The following is a 12,382-nucleotide window of genomic DNA, read 5'->3' on the forward strand; positions in this document are numbered from 1 at the left end:
AACTTCCGCTGGATAAAGATTTAAAAAATCCTTAACTAAAAAGTGTTTGGTGAGCCTACCTAGGCCTTGAACATTCCATGTGATTAAGTCCATGAAAACAATATGTGACTAGATTAGACCTGTTTAGGAGGTCCTCGTTGTGTCCCTGGAGTGACTATTCGCTTAGATTCTAGTTGGTAAATTTTAGTTAAGTTAGCTAAATGATGATTGTGAGATTTATTTAAATCTATACCACATGCCAAGCAGTAATTGACAAATTGGATATCAGACCAATCTGAAATTGGAAAAGGAGTAGAAGTATCTTCACTGGACTTGACTTGCCTCTCTTCATGGAAGATAGAGGAGGAAGAGCTAGATATCCTTCCTCTAGTGTCCATCTGGTGGATGGTTTCTTTGGTCTTTCAATGTGCTTGGTGATACTGGAGCTATCCTTTGAGGGTATGGGAATCGAGGTGCTTGAGTTGCCAGTAAGGAGCTTATTGATCTTTATGGCAAAGTCTTCAGAGCTGTCTATCCTTAAATTAGTTGAGAATACATCTGAGTCCAACCCCTGGTTTTTAGCAGATAATATGGTAAATGTCTCTATAGGTTCTTGTAGAATATCATCCTCCCAGTCCAAAACTGGGTCCTCCGAGGTAGGGTTGACTGGCGTGGATTCCTCCGGAATCGGAGGCCCATATGTGTGGGGCTCACCTAAGAGGGGTCCGAAGTGGAGCCGGAAGGGACGAAGGTAGCCAATACGGGGTCTACTGGTGCAAGGGGAGCTAAAGCAGGGGCCCCTTGCTCATGGTTCATTTTGACGGTGATAAGACTGTCAATTAAAACATCCAAACCACCAGTTGCAAGTAACATCCAAATTCCTCGAAAAAATGTCATTCAAGGCTAGGTGGAACTACAATGGACTATGGGGGGTCATCCGCATTACAAAGGAATCCAGTGAAATTAAATTGGATTCTTAACATCTAGCGGGCCAATAATGGGCCCCATCTCACCTAAAGATGTTGCTTGATCAAACTTTGAAGCAATAAGGCTTTAGAAGTTTGGCTAAGTTTGCTAAGTTTGAAGATTGGGTCCACATTTAGTTTTTGATTGTTTTGATTGGAATCGAAATTTTAAGTTAAGCATGGTTTAGGTTGAGCTAGTTTTGAAGCAGGGAAAAGATTTTAATCTCCACTCTACACATGGCTTTTCCTTATTAGCTAGCATGTTGGACGTGGGAATAGTTGTGATTCTCTTCTCCAAGGAAGTCACAATGAGGTTGGGGGTGTCCTCAAGAATGAGAGCTAGTGTTTCAAGGTCACTAGCTTGCAATGTTGTCATCGAGAAAGTATGAGCTACCGGCTGTGACGACGAGGGTCGGACAATCGGAATGGATAAGACCTGCTCTACCAAGGATGACATCGAGGTTCTCTTGGTCACCTGCTCCTTGGAACCCAAATCTATTGGCTTTTTGCCTTTAACTTTCAAAGATATTTTGTGAGTGAACTTCGGTCATGAGGGCTTACTACTTTGATCATCAGAGGAGACGTAGGAGCTTGTAACATACTTGCCAAGATATGCAAAAATTCTAGGATTTTCACTCTTTCATCGATAATCGGAATAAAAAATCTTCTCATACCTACTAAAGTCGATTTCATGAGGGAGTGATGCGTAGCTGTATAAGTGAACCAGAACCCTTAAAGCACCAGTGCGAACAAGATTAATTTTGGAGATGATCACTAATTCACCTATTTGGTTCATAATTCTAGCAACGGTTGACCAACTACAATAATAGAATGGCAAGTTTCATTTCATCACCCATACTCCTAAACCCAAGGCTGCTTCCACAGAACCCAACTCCAGTAACCATTGCGAGATCATAAAAAAGCATGAGCTAAGGCTGTATTTCAGTTCACATGCCTCTATGTTTTCCAAAGCTTTGGCATCTTGTTCATTATTCAAAGTGAGGAGGTAGAGGTTATTTCTAAACCAAGAGATTATTGCCTCACCACCGAAAGCTTCCGACAGTGATTGTTGAAGCTTGTTAGTGTCAGTACAACCGCGAGTGACGGAGACTGTGAATATCCTTTTGAGATCATGCATGGCTCAATAATATCCTGAGATAATACCATAGAGAGAGTGGAGCATTGAACAGAGTTGGGTTATTTAAATACATGGTTGGAGAAAGGCTTATTGCCTCTCTCCAAACATCGTGTTTTAACTGGTTGCTTGATCTTCCTTTGATGATACGAATGGGCACGTTCCACCAGGCAAGCTGAAAGCAACATGTCCAAAACCTCTGCATTGGCAACATGCAAGCATATGCCTACACTCATTAGCAACTTGTCTAGTCTTGAGACAGTGAGAGCAAGTTTGTAACTTCGGAGAGTTCCTACGGTTCTCACTTAGAGGGGTGAAGTGTTCATCCTTACGGCCTTTCTAGCAAACAACGGTCCACTCATAGCTTTCCTCCGTCTTGTGAGGGTCTTCATGAGCATGAGACCCGGCAACTTTGGATGCCTGCACATATGAGGTACCAGATCTCACCATTTCATAGCTTGAGCGAGTCTCATGAAGGTGGGCCAGTGGTGTCTCACACGAGCGCCACCACAAGCTCCGCCACGTGCGCACTAACAGTGACTCCATCTATTCAAACACTTAGTGATGGTTACTCATATTTGGGTATCTATTAAAAAATCATAAATACTTTTTTTTACCTTATCACTCCAATAACGTATCTCTCCGACGAAACATAATTTTGATTCCATTCCTATCACTCTATGTTCATTCTCATTACCTTCATAATTTTTTTACCAAGCGCAAATTACTAATATGCATGCTCGAACTATCGATGTGGACTTTATGATTTTTTATTTTAATAATTTGCGTGTAGTAAATCTATTTATTTATTTATGTATAACTTTAAATATATAATCTTATTTATTATTTAACATTAAAATACTAATATGAGTTATGATTTTGTTTCTTTTTTTGTTTTTTCTTTTATTAAATACATTATATAAAATAAATACATTAGATAAATTTAATAAAATGATAACTAGTAATATGATATAAAATTACTAGTATGCATGCTCGAATTATTGATGTGGACTTTATGATTTTTTTTATTTTAATAATTTAGTAAATCTATTTATTTATTTATGTATAAATTTAAATATATGGCCTTATTTATTATTTATCATTAAAATACTAATATGACTTATGATTTTGTTTCTTTTTATTTTTTCTTTTAATAAATACATTATATAAAATAAATACATTAGATAAATTTAATAAAACGATAACTAATGATATGATATAAAAATAATTAAACAATAAAATTAAAATAATAAAACAAAGTTAAAAAAATGTTATTATTAGCAAAATCATAACAAAAAGCAAAAAATAAAATAAAATAAAATAGACAAACAATAAAAATAAACAACAAAACCAAAAATAAAATACACAATCATATCTATATATAAAAAAACGAAAAACAAAATATAATATAATATAAATATATATGTGTGTGTATACAATAAAAAAAAAAAAACAATTATAACAAAATCAAAATAAAATTGTTATTATTAGTAAGCGTACAACATATTACATATTACATCTTATATATTAAAATTAATATGCCTTGGGTGTGTGTGTGTATACAATAATAATAAAAACAATTATAACAAAATTAAAATAAAATTGTTATTATAAGTAAGTATACAACATATTACATATTACATCTTATATATTAAGATTAATATGTCTTGGGAGAGAAATTGGAGTGGTGTGGGGCCTACTCTTAAAAAAATCTCAATCAAAATCAAACAAATGACAACTTGTAAAGGATTTAGGCACTGTTAAGTAAAATTAACAGTATACTATCATCGATGCTTATATCTAAAGGGTAAATTTATTTTTTTAGGAAGTCACATTTTCACTTTCATCATCGAATTTCAATTTATATTAATTTGATCATTTCAACTTTAATTTGATTTCAACCCCTAATGGATTATATGGTTATCTGAAAATCCAAGTCAGTCCTCCCCATGTCACATTAATAAGTTTATTGGAGGTGTCCATGTCATCGAAAAAGAGCCGCATCATTCATTTGGGGCCTAAAATCCCTTGATCTAACTAACAGTGAAACCAAATTAAAATTGAATGATCAAATTGGTATAAATTAAAGTTCAATGATTAAAGTGAAAATGAACTAATATTTAGTGACCTACTACAAAATTTACCCGACATCTAATGATACCTATTGCTTGAAATAATTTTAAAAAATAAAATCATTTAAAAAAAATAAGGGAAAATTTAAAAAAAAAACTTGTGATTTTCCACTTTTTCGATTTAAGGACAGAGAGATTTTTTTTTGTTTCGATACCTTGTGGTTTCCCAAGTTAGCAAAAAAAGAAAAATCCGTTAACACCGTTAACAGCTGCTTAAGTGGCAAGGGCATAATAGTTAAATCTCATAAAGTATGGCTGATGTGGCAAAAGAAAACTATTTTTTATCATATTATGTGCCTATCCTATTAATTATAAGAGATTAACCTATTAATTAACCCAATTCCCCTTTTGTCAATGTGGTTTGCCTCGATTGCATCGATGTTCAGACAACTAAGATTGCCCTCTTTGGACAAACATTGCTAGGGTTTTGTATCCTCTTCGGACAAGGAATTGTTGTGATTGAGCCACTGGCACTCCAATTTTCTCAGAAAAAGAGGTATGAATCATTGAGTATTGACCTCCTTCTCAATTATTTTTTCTCAAATCATTTCTCTCAAACCCCATAGAATCCAAATGCTTACTTTGATGTTTGGTTTAAAAAAATCTAGATCCTTGTTTATGATGAATTATGCTTGAAGCTGAACAAAAATTATGGGTTCTTCACTTCATTATTTGCTTTCTTTCTATCATCTTGCATCCATTTTTTTTTTCCTAAGCTTTTTAGGCTTCATGTCCGGAGCTTTTCTTTTTCAGGCTTTGGATTAGTGAATTGTTTATTGTTGTAGTGCCTTTGCAGATGAAGTTATTCTATCTAAATTTTTATTTTTGATTATGATTCTAATGCATTTCATTCTTCTTATTCCTTAAATTAATAAAATATATTTTGGTGGAGGTATCTATTTGGTGCTTTTACTTCCTTGGTTTGTCAAACTTTCAACTTTGAGCTTATATTTTATCAGTTTTTCCCCCTCTTTTGGATACACATATTCTCATTTACTTGTGAATACTTTTATATATGGTACTTGTGATTTTTGTGCCGGGATCTTCAAGTGCTAAATTATGCCTTCCTTCTTGTCTATATGCCTTGTTTCTTAAAACAAAAAAAAAAAAGTTAATATTGATTTGTTTAGGAAAATTTAATTTTTGTTTGTAGAAGGTTGGTGAACAAATCTAAGTTGCATGTAGACAATGGGATATTTATTTTTGCTTAAGTTTTGTTTGGTAGAACTTCTCTTTAAAACCGAATGTTCGTAGCACCCTGATATATTCCTATTTGAAAGGATCATATCTCTAAATTAAGTGGGGATTAAACCAATTTCATTGCAATGCTTTTATAGAAATAAGACTGAATGTATCTGGGTCTTTAATTCTTTCCAAAGAAACCAGGCTTACTTGTTCTACGCCTTAATAAAACACTTTGTCTCAATTTTAGTTGTTTAACTATCTTGCCCATATAATGTTCTATTTTTCTATGAATTTTAATTTTGGCCTCTTTTGAATACATTCACGATGAACCATTTGTTTTTTTTTGTTAGCACAATCCCAATTTATTTCCAAATTTCACTCATCAAAGTCAATGTGAACCTATTAATCAAAAGGCATGAATGCCATGTAGATTTTGTTTAGTGTTTGGTATATGTACAAGCTAAAAACAAAACATATAAGAGCATCATAATTAATGCTAGTGTAAAATTAATATGAACACATATAATGCTAGTGCTAATGTATTAGGAGAGCATTTATGTATAAGATGCAGTAAATGATTGGTTGATGAATTTATTTAAGTAAACATTGGCTAAGATTATTTGTTGTTTTAATTTTTTCTATAGAATGTTCTTATAACAAATCAAATTATTTCTCAGTTAACTTTATTCAAATTTTTTTTCCTTGCATCCTCTTTTAATAACATAGTTTTATGGGTGAACATATGTTGACCTTGTCCTACACTATGGAGGAAATGGAGGAATGAGGATGATAGAGTGTATGAGGGAGGTCAGGTTGAGATAATTAAATCAGTGGATGTTGACTACATATCATTCTTCACCTTGTTAGATTATTTTCTGGATGTTGAAAGTGAAAGAGGGGGAAAAAGGTGGTTTAAAATTAATGGACTATCTACTAATGATGGAATAGAGGAGATTTTGAATGATATTGACACAAGTAATATGGTATATTATAATAGTGGCAGTAACAATGTTGATGTGTTTATGGTTGAGCATGAGCCTCCGGTGATGGTATTACTTGTAGAAATGGACAAAGATCTAATACAAAAAAGCATGGAGAGACCTGATGAACATAGTGGAATTTATGACAGTTGTTCTTCAGATGAAACATATCAAGCCATCCAGAGAGTCAAGTGATGCAGAAATTTGTGATGATTCAGACTTAAGCAATGCTAGCTGGATGTATGAAGACTTTGAGGGAGATGAGGATGACATATTTAACATAGGGCCAAATGTTGATCATGGAAGATCAGATGGTGTTGATGCTTCTAAGGCTACCAAAATGGAAGGGACTGCAGCTAATCCAGAGAAAGAAAATCTGAAAGAAGATGAAATAGAGGAGTTTAATGAACCCGCACATTATGAGGATGAATTGCTTAGTTTGCATGGGTCTGATGATGAAACTAGGCATGTGTATGTTGATTTCAATGAAAATGGTGGTGTAAAGAGTCCACATTTAGAAACAGTGCATGAAGTTTTCCAGCCATAAATGCTTTTGAGAAACCCTTATAGCATGGGCAATTGCAAGGGGATATTCCTACAAATTAACGAAGAACAACAAATCAAGGATAACTGTTGTCTGTGAAGATGGTTGTGGCTTTAAAATTCATGCATCAAGGTATTAAGACACTTTCTCATTTCAGATGATGACCTTTATGGCAGAACATAGTTGTCCAAGGAAAACTTTAGGTCATATGGTGAATTCTAAATACATAGCATCAAGATACGTTGAAGATATAAGGGATGATCCTACTTGGGATGCATCTAGTATGCAAAAAAGAATAAACAGAGAATGTGGAGATGATGTACATATATCAAAATGCTATAGGGCTAAGGCATTGGCAAATGATATCATATTAGGAGATGTAAGGAGCAATATAGAAGGTTGTATGACTATGTAGAAACTATTAGAAAAATAAATCCTGGGAGTGCAGTAAAATTCAAGACTTCTTTGATTGTTGAAAAAGAAAATCAGACTAAGGATTCACATTCAGTTGATGGTGTAGAAAGCATACCAAAAGAAATTGTAGTCTTCCAATTTATGTACATGAGACTTGGGGCTCAAAAGCAATGTTACTTTTCAGGTGTAAGACCTCTGATTTGTTTGGATGTGTGTTTTCTAAAGTCATAAATGGGAAGGCATCTATTATGTGCAATAGCTAGAGATGGGAATGAGAACATGTTGCCCATTGCAATTGCTTGTGTTGATGCTGAGTGTAAGGAATCATGGGCATGGTTCCTTACTGTTCTGTGTGGAGATTTTGGTAGACCAGAAGAAACAGGCTGGGTTTTTATGTCTGATCAGCAAAAGGTAAGGTTAATTTATTTTTGTCTTGTGCATTGCTTATACTATGCATTTGGTACATATATTTACTTATAGTATGCATAATTTTTTCATACTATGCATTTTTAAACTGACAAGCTTAAGTCAATTTTGTCATACTCTACTAACTATCTGCCTTCCTTAATTTGTAGGGACTAATACAGGCTTTTAATGAATTGATGCCCAATGTAGAGCACAGGTTTTGTGTTAAACACATGTATGAAAACTTCAAACAAAAATTCAAAGGATTTGAGTACAAGAAAATACTTTGGTCAGCAGCTTCTGTTGGGATTGAAAGGCTCTTTCAAAGGCATATGGCAAGAATGAAGGAGATGGATCAGAATGCATATAATTGGGTTATGCAACATGATTCTCATACATGGGCTAGGTGCTATTTCTCAACACATACAAAATCAGATGCTCTACAAAATAACATCTGTGAATCTTTCAATTCTTATATTAGGAAGGCTAGGAGTTTACCAAATTTTAAGAATGTTTGAGTGGATTAGGAAGAAACTAATGCAAATGTTTTATGTGAAACTAACTGATATGAAAAAAAAATACAAGGGTGATATTTGTCCTAACTATCAAGATATGCTAGAAAAACTTAAGATTCAGAGCAAAAATTGTTTTTATACACATGCTGGTCAAGGGATGTATGAAGTTGATTTTTATGACACCACATCAGTTGTGAAGTTGGCTGACAGAACATGTAGCAGTAAGATGTGGGAGCTCACAGGAATTCCATGCAAACATGCCATAGTTGCCATTCATAGTAATAAGGAGGAACCATAGGCATATGTTCACAAGTTCTTTACAAAGGCAACATATTTAGAAGTGTATAATAATTCAATCCAACCTGTGCCTAGCCAAGACACTTGGGAAAAGACAAGTTTACCTGATATTCATCCATGGATTGTGAAGAGGCTCCCAGGTAAACCCAAGAGAAATAGGAGAAAAAGTTTAGATGAACCACAGAACACTTACAAGGTTTCTAGGGGTGGTGGTAATGGTACTTGTGGGAATTGTCAACAAGATTGTCACAATGTTAGAGGATGTAAAGCTTCTATTACAGGGGAAATATCATGGCAAAGAAGAGCTAGAATTCAAAAGGAAAAGGATTGTGGAACTTATATGCCGAACAAGGTATACACTAATCTATTTTCTAAATTACTATCTACTTTGTTTGTTATCAATTTTTTTGGTTTCCAATTTTTTGGTTTACAATCTACTTTTGTTGTATTTCATTTTAGAGTCCACCAAAAAAAAGAGGAAGACCAAGGAAGAACACAAACCCAGTAAGTAAACAAAACACAACATCTAGTTCAACACGAACCAGAGAAGATAATCCAATGGCCCAGCCACCTCTCAGAATAGACTATGGAGTGGACAAAGTATGACTTTATACATATGTACTTATTATATATATATGTTGTTTTGTTTTTTATCATTATTTTATTTTTGGTTGCATGATTGGAGGATGGTGCTTGTGAATTGTTCTTGCACTTCTTAAAAAATTGATCCTTTACCCTTTTACTGCAGTCAATAGGTAATGAAGCATCTATAGCAAGCAGAACCTCAACATATCATGCACATACTGTGTCAAGTGTACAGAAAATGGTCATTCACAGGGCACAAGGGCCACCTAAACCACCATCAAGCTCAAACAATTTTAAAAGGCCTAGACAACTCCCAGATTTTGCAATTCAACATGGAGATGAACATATGCACAAAAGAGAAAGGCAACCTAGTTCATTCATATGTTCTATATGGTATCCTAGGGATGTAATGTAGATCAATGTATTTTGGGATGAATTTTAAGACTTTTTTAAGATGATTGTCAAATGTGGTTTTTGTTTTTGAAATGTAATACTATAAGTTGTTGTTAGTAAATAAAGCAATGTTGATGCTATCTTATTTATTTATTTATTTATTTATTTTTTGCTTTGGTGGATTGTGTAAGTCCTATTGCTTTTTGCTCTTGTACACAGATGGACAAATTATTTGGGATTGAATGTATAGATGAGCAATGTTGATGCTCTTTTACAAAGTTTTTGATTTTTTTAAATTGGGCATGATCTTTTGTACATAGTTGACTAAAATATTTGGGATTTAATGTAAATTAGAGCAATGTTGATGCTCTTTTAATTAGTTTTTGATCTTTTTAATTGGGCAAGGTCTTGTGTCATTTTTTCTATTGTTTTTGTACACAGATGTGCATATTATTTGGGATTTACTTGCTATGTTAAATTGTGTTTGATCTTAGAGAATGTTATATGATCTTTCATATGGTTTTAAATTGCTTATGATCTTTTAGGTGGTGTATGCTTATTTAAACTGCTTATGATTTGGTAGCTAATGTAAATAAAATGCAACGGCCATGCTCAATTAAATTGTTTATGCCCTTTAAAATAGAAATCTAGAGAAATATTTCCTAATGAACAAAAGACATTTTCACAAACACCTTTCAAGCAAAAAATTTACACACCATTTTCTTCAATTTTCAATGTCATTAGAGTTCATATCATACAAGACTACAAGTTGAACGTAAAGAAAATATAGTTTAGAAATTTGCCATAATTACAAACTTTCATTCTTTGGTATTATGGTTGTTACAAGAATGACAAATATTTGCCACATCCACCAAATGTTCTGGTACCACATGCATTCACAAAAGTGGAAGAAATCACCATTTATGGGAACACAAAAGAAATAAAAAACCCCATTCAATTTTGGTTTTGCTTACTAGTGAGCATATCAAAAGAAATCAAGTACTTGATAAAGGGGTTAAACTCTTGTTGTTAAGGCCATCTCTTCTTGTTAGCTCTTCCTTGTTATGCCAAACACAACAATAATATGAAGAAAAACAAAAGAAAATAATTGCACACAGATTTACGTGGTTCGGTCTATATGACCTATGTCCACGGGCAAGGAGATAGAGATTTTTTATTCTTCTCTTTCAAGAAAAAAACTCATATAGATGATACAGATAAAACCCTATATATATCCAGATTAAAATAAAATAATATAACCCATAATGGATCAGTCTGTTGGGCAAACCCAAGGCAAAAGCCCACCACAGATTTCTATTGAATTCTCTAATTTAGGGTTAACTCCCTAAATTAGGGTCGAGTCATAATTTGGATAGGTTACAATCACAATCAATTTTCAAATTCAAGGCATCTCAACAAATCTCCACCTTGACTTGAATTTTCCCATGCATCAAGAACTAAGAACATCCGCTGCCATCCACCCCCCGAAGGGCCTCATGTTGTGCGGATATTCACCAAGTCCAAGCTGTGCTTGAACTTTTCTGTAGATAAAGGCTTCGTCAACATATCTGCTGGATTGTTTGCTGTGCCTATTTTCTCTATGGAGAGCTGTTTGTCTTCAATAACATCCCAAATGAAGTTTAACCTGACATCAATATGCTTTGATCTTTCATGATAGACTAGATTCTTTGCCAAGCTTAATGCACTCTGACTATCATAATAAATAATTGGTCTCTAAACATTCAAGCCCAAACTATCAACAAGAACATGCACCCACATGCCTTCCTTCACCCTTTCTATCAGTGACATGTATTCTGTTTTAGTAGTAGACAAAGCAACTGTAGACTGAAGTGTTACTTTCCAACAGATGGCACACCCAAATAGGGTAAATATATACCAAGTCAAAGATCTCCTCTTAATAAGGTCTCCACCATAGTCAGAATCTGTATAGTCAACAAGACCACCAGTACAACCATCAGTACCATAAACCAAGCAAATATCACTCGTACCTTTCAAATATCGCATAATCCATTTAACTGCCTCCCAATGAGCCTTCCCTGGATTACTCATAAACCTACTTACCACACTAACTGCATGAGCCAAATCTGGCCTAGTACATACCATTCCATACATCAAGCTACTAACAACATTTGAATAAGGGACTCTACTCATGTAATCCCTCTCATCATTTGTTCTAGGTAAGGTACTAGCATCAAATTTGAAGTGCGCTGCCAAAGGAGTACTAACCGACTTTGAGTGTTCTATCTGAAAAGACAGCAACAACTTTTCAATATACTTCTATTGTGAAACATATAACAATCCTGCTTTCCTGTCTCTCCAAATCTCCATGCCCAACATCTTTTTGGCTGCACCTAAATTTTTCATTTCAAACTCATTGCTCAATAATGCCTCCAAACTATCAATTTCAGTTTTATTCTTACCTGCAATCAACATGTCATCCACATATAGCAATAAATATATAAAGGAACCATCTAGAAGCTTTATAGAGTAAACACAATTATCATACTCATTACGCACAAAATCATGAGAAACCATGAATGCATCAAACCTTTTATACCACTGCCTCGGGGACTGCTTCAACCCATACAGAGATCTTTTCAGCAAACATACAGTGTCTTCCTTTCCAGAAACAAGAAATCCCTCTAGTTGTGACATATAAATCTGTTCCTCCAGATTCCTATGTAAAAAAGCTGTTTTGACATCAAGCTATTCTAACTCCAAATCAAAAGCACTTACAATGGCTAGAAGAACCCGAATTATTTTGTGCTTCACAACTGGTGAGAATACTTCATGATAATCAATTCCCTCCTTTTGTGAGAAACCTTTGCCACA

The sequence above is a fragment of the Dioscorea cayenensis genome, unplaced genomic scaffold (genome assembly GCF_009730915.1).
Source record: "Dioscorea cayenensis subsp. rotundata cultivar TDr96_F1 unplaced genomic scaffold, TDr96_F1_v2_PseudoChromosome.rev07_lg8_w22 25.fasta BLBR01001537.1, whole genome shotgun sequence".
Taxonomy (NCBI): domain Eukaryota; kingdom Viridiplantae; phylum Streptophyta; class Magnoliopsida; order Dioscoreales; family Dioscoreaceae; genus Dioscorea; species Dioscorea cayenensis.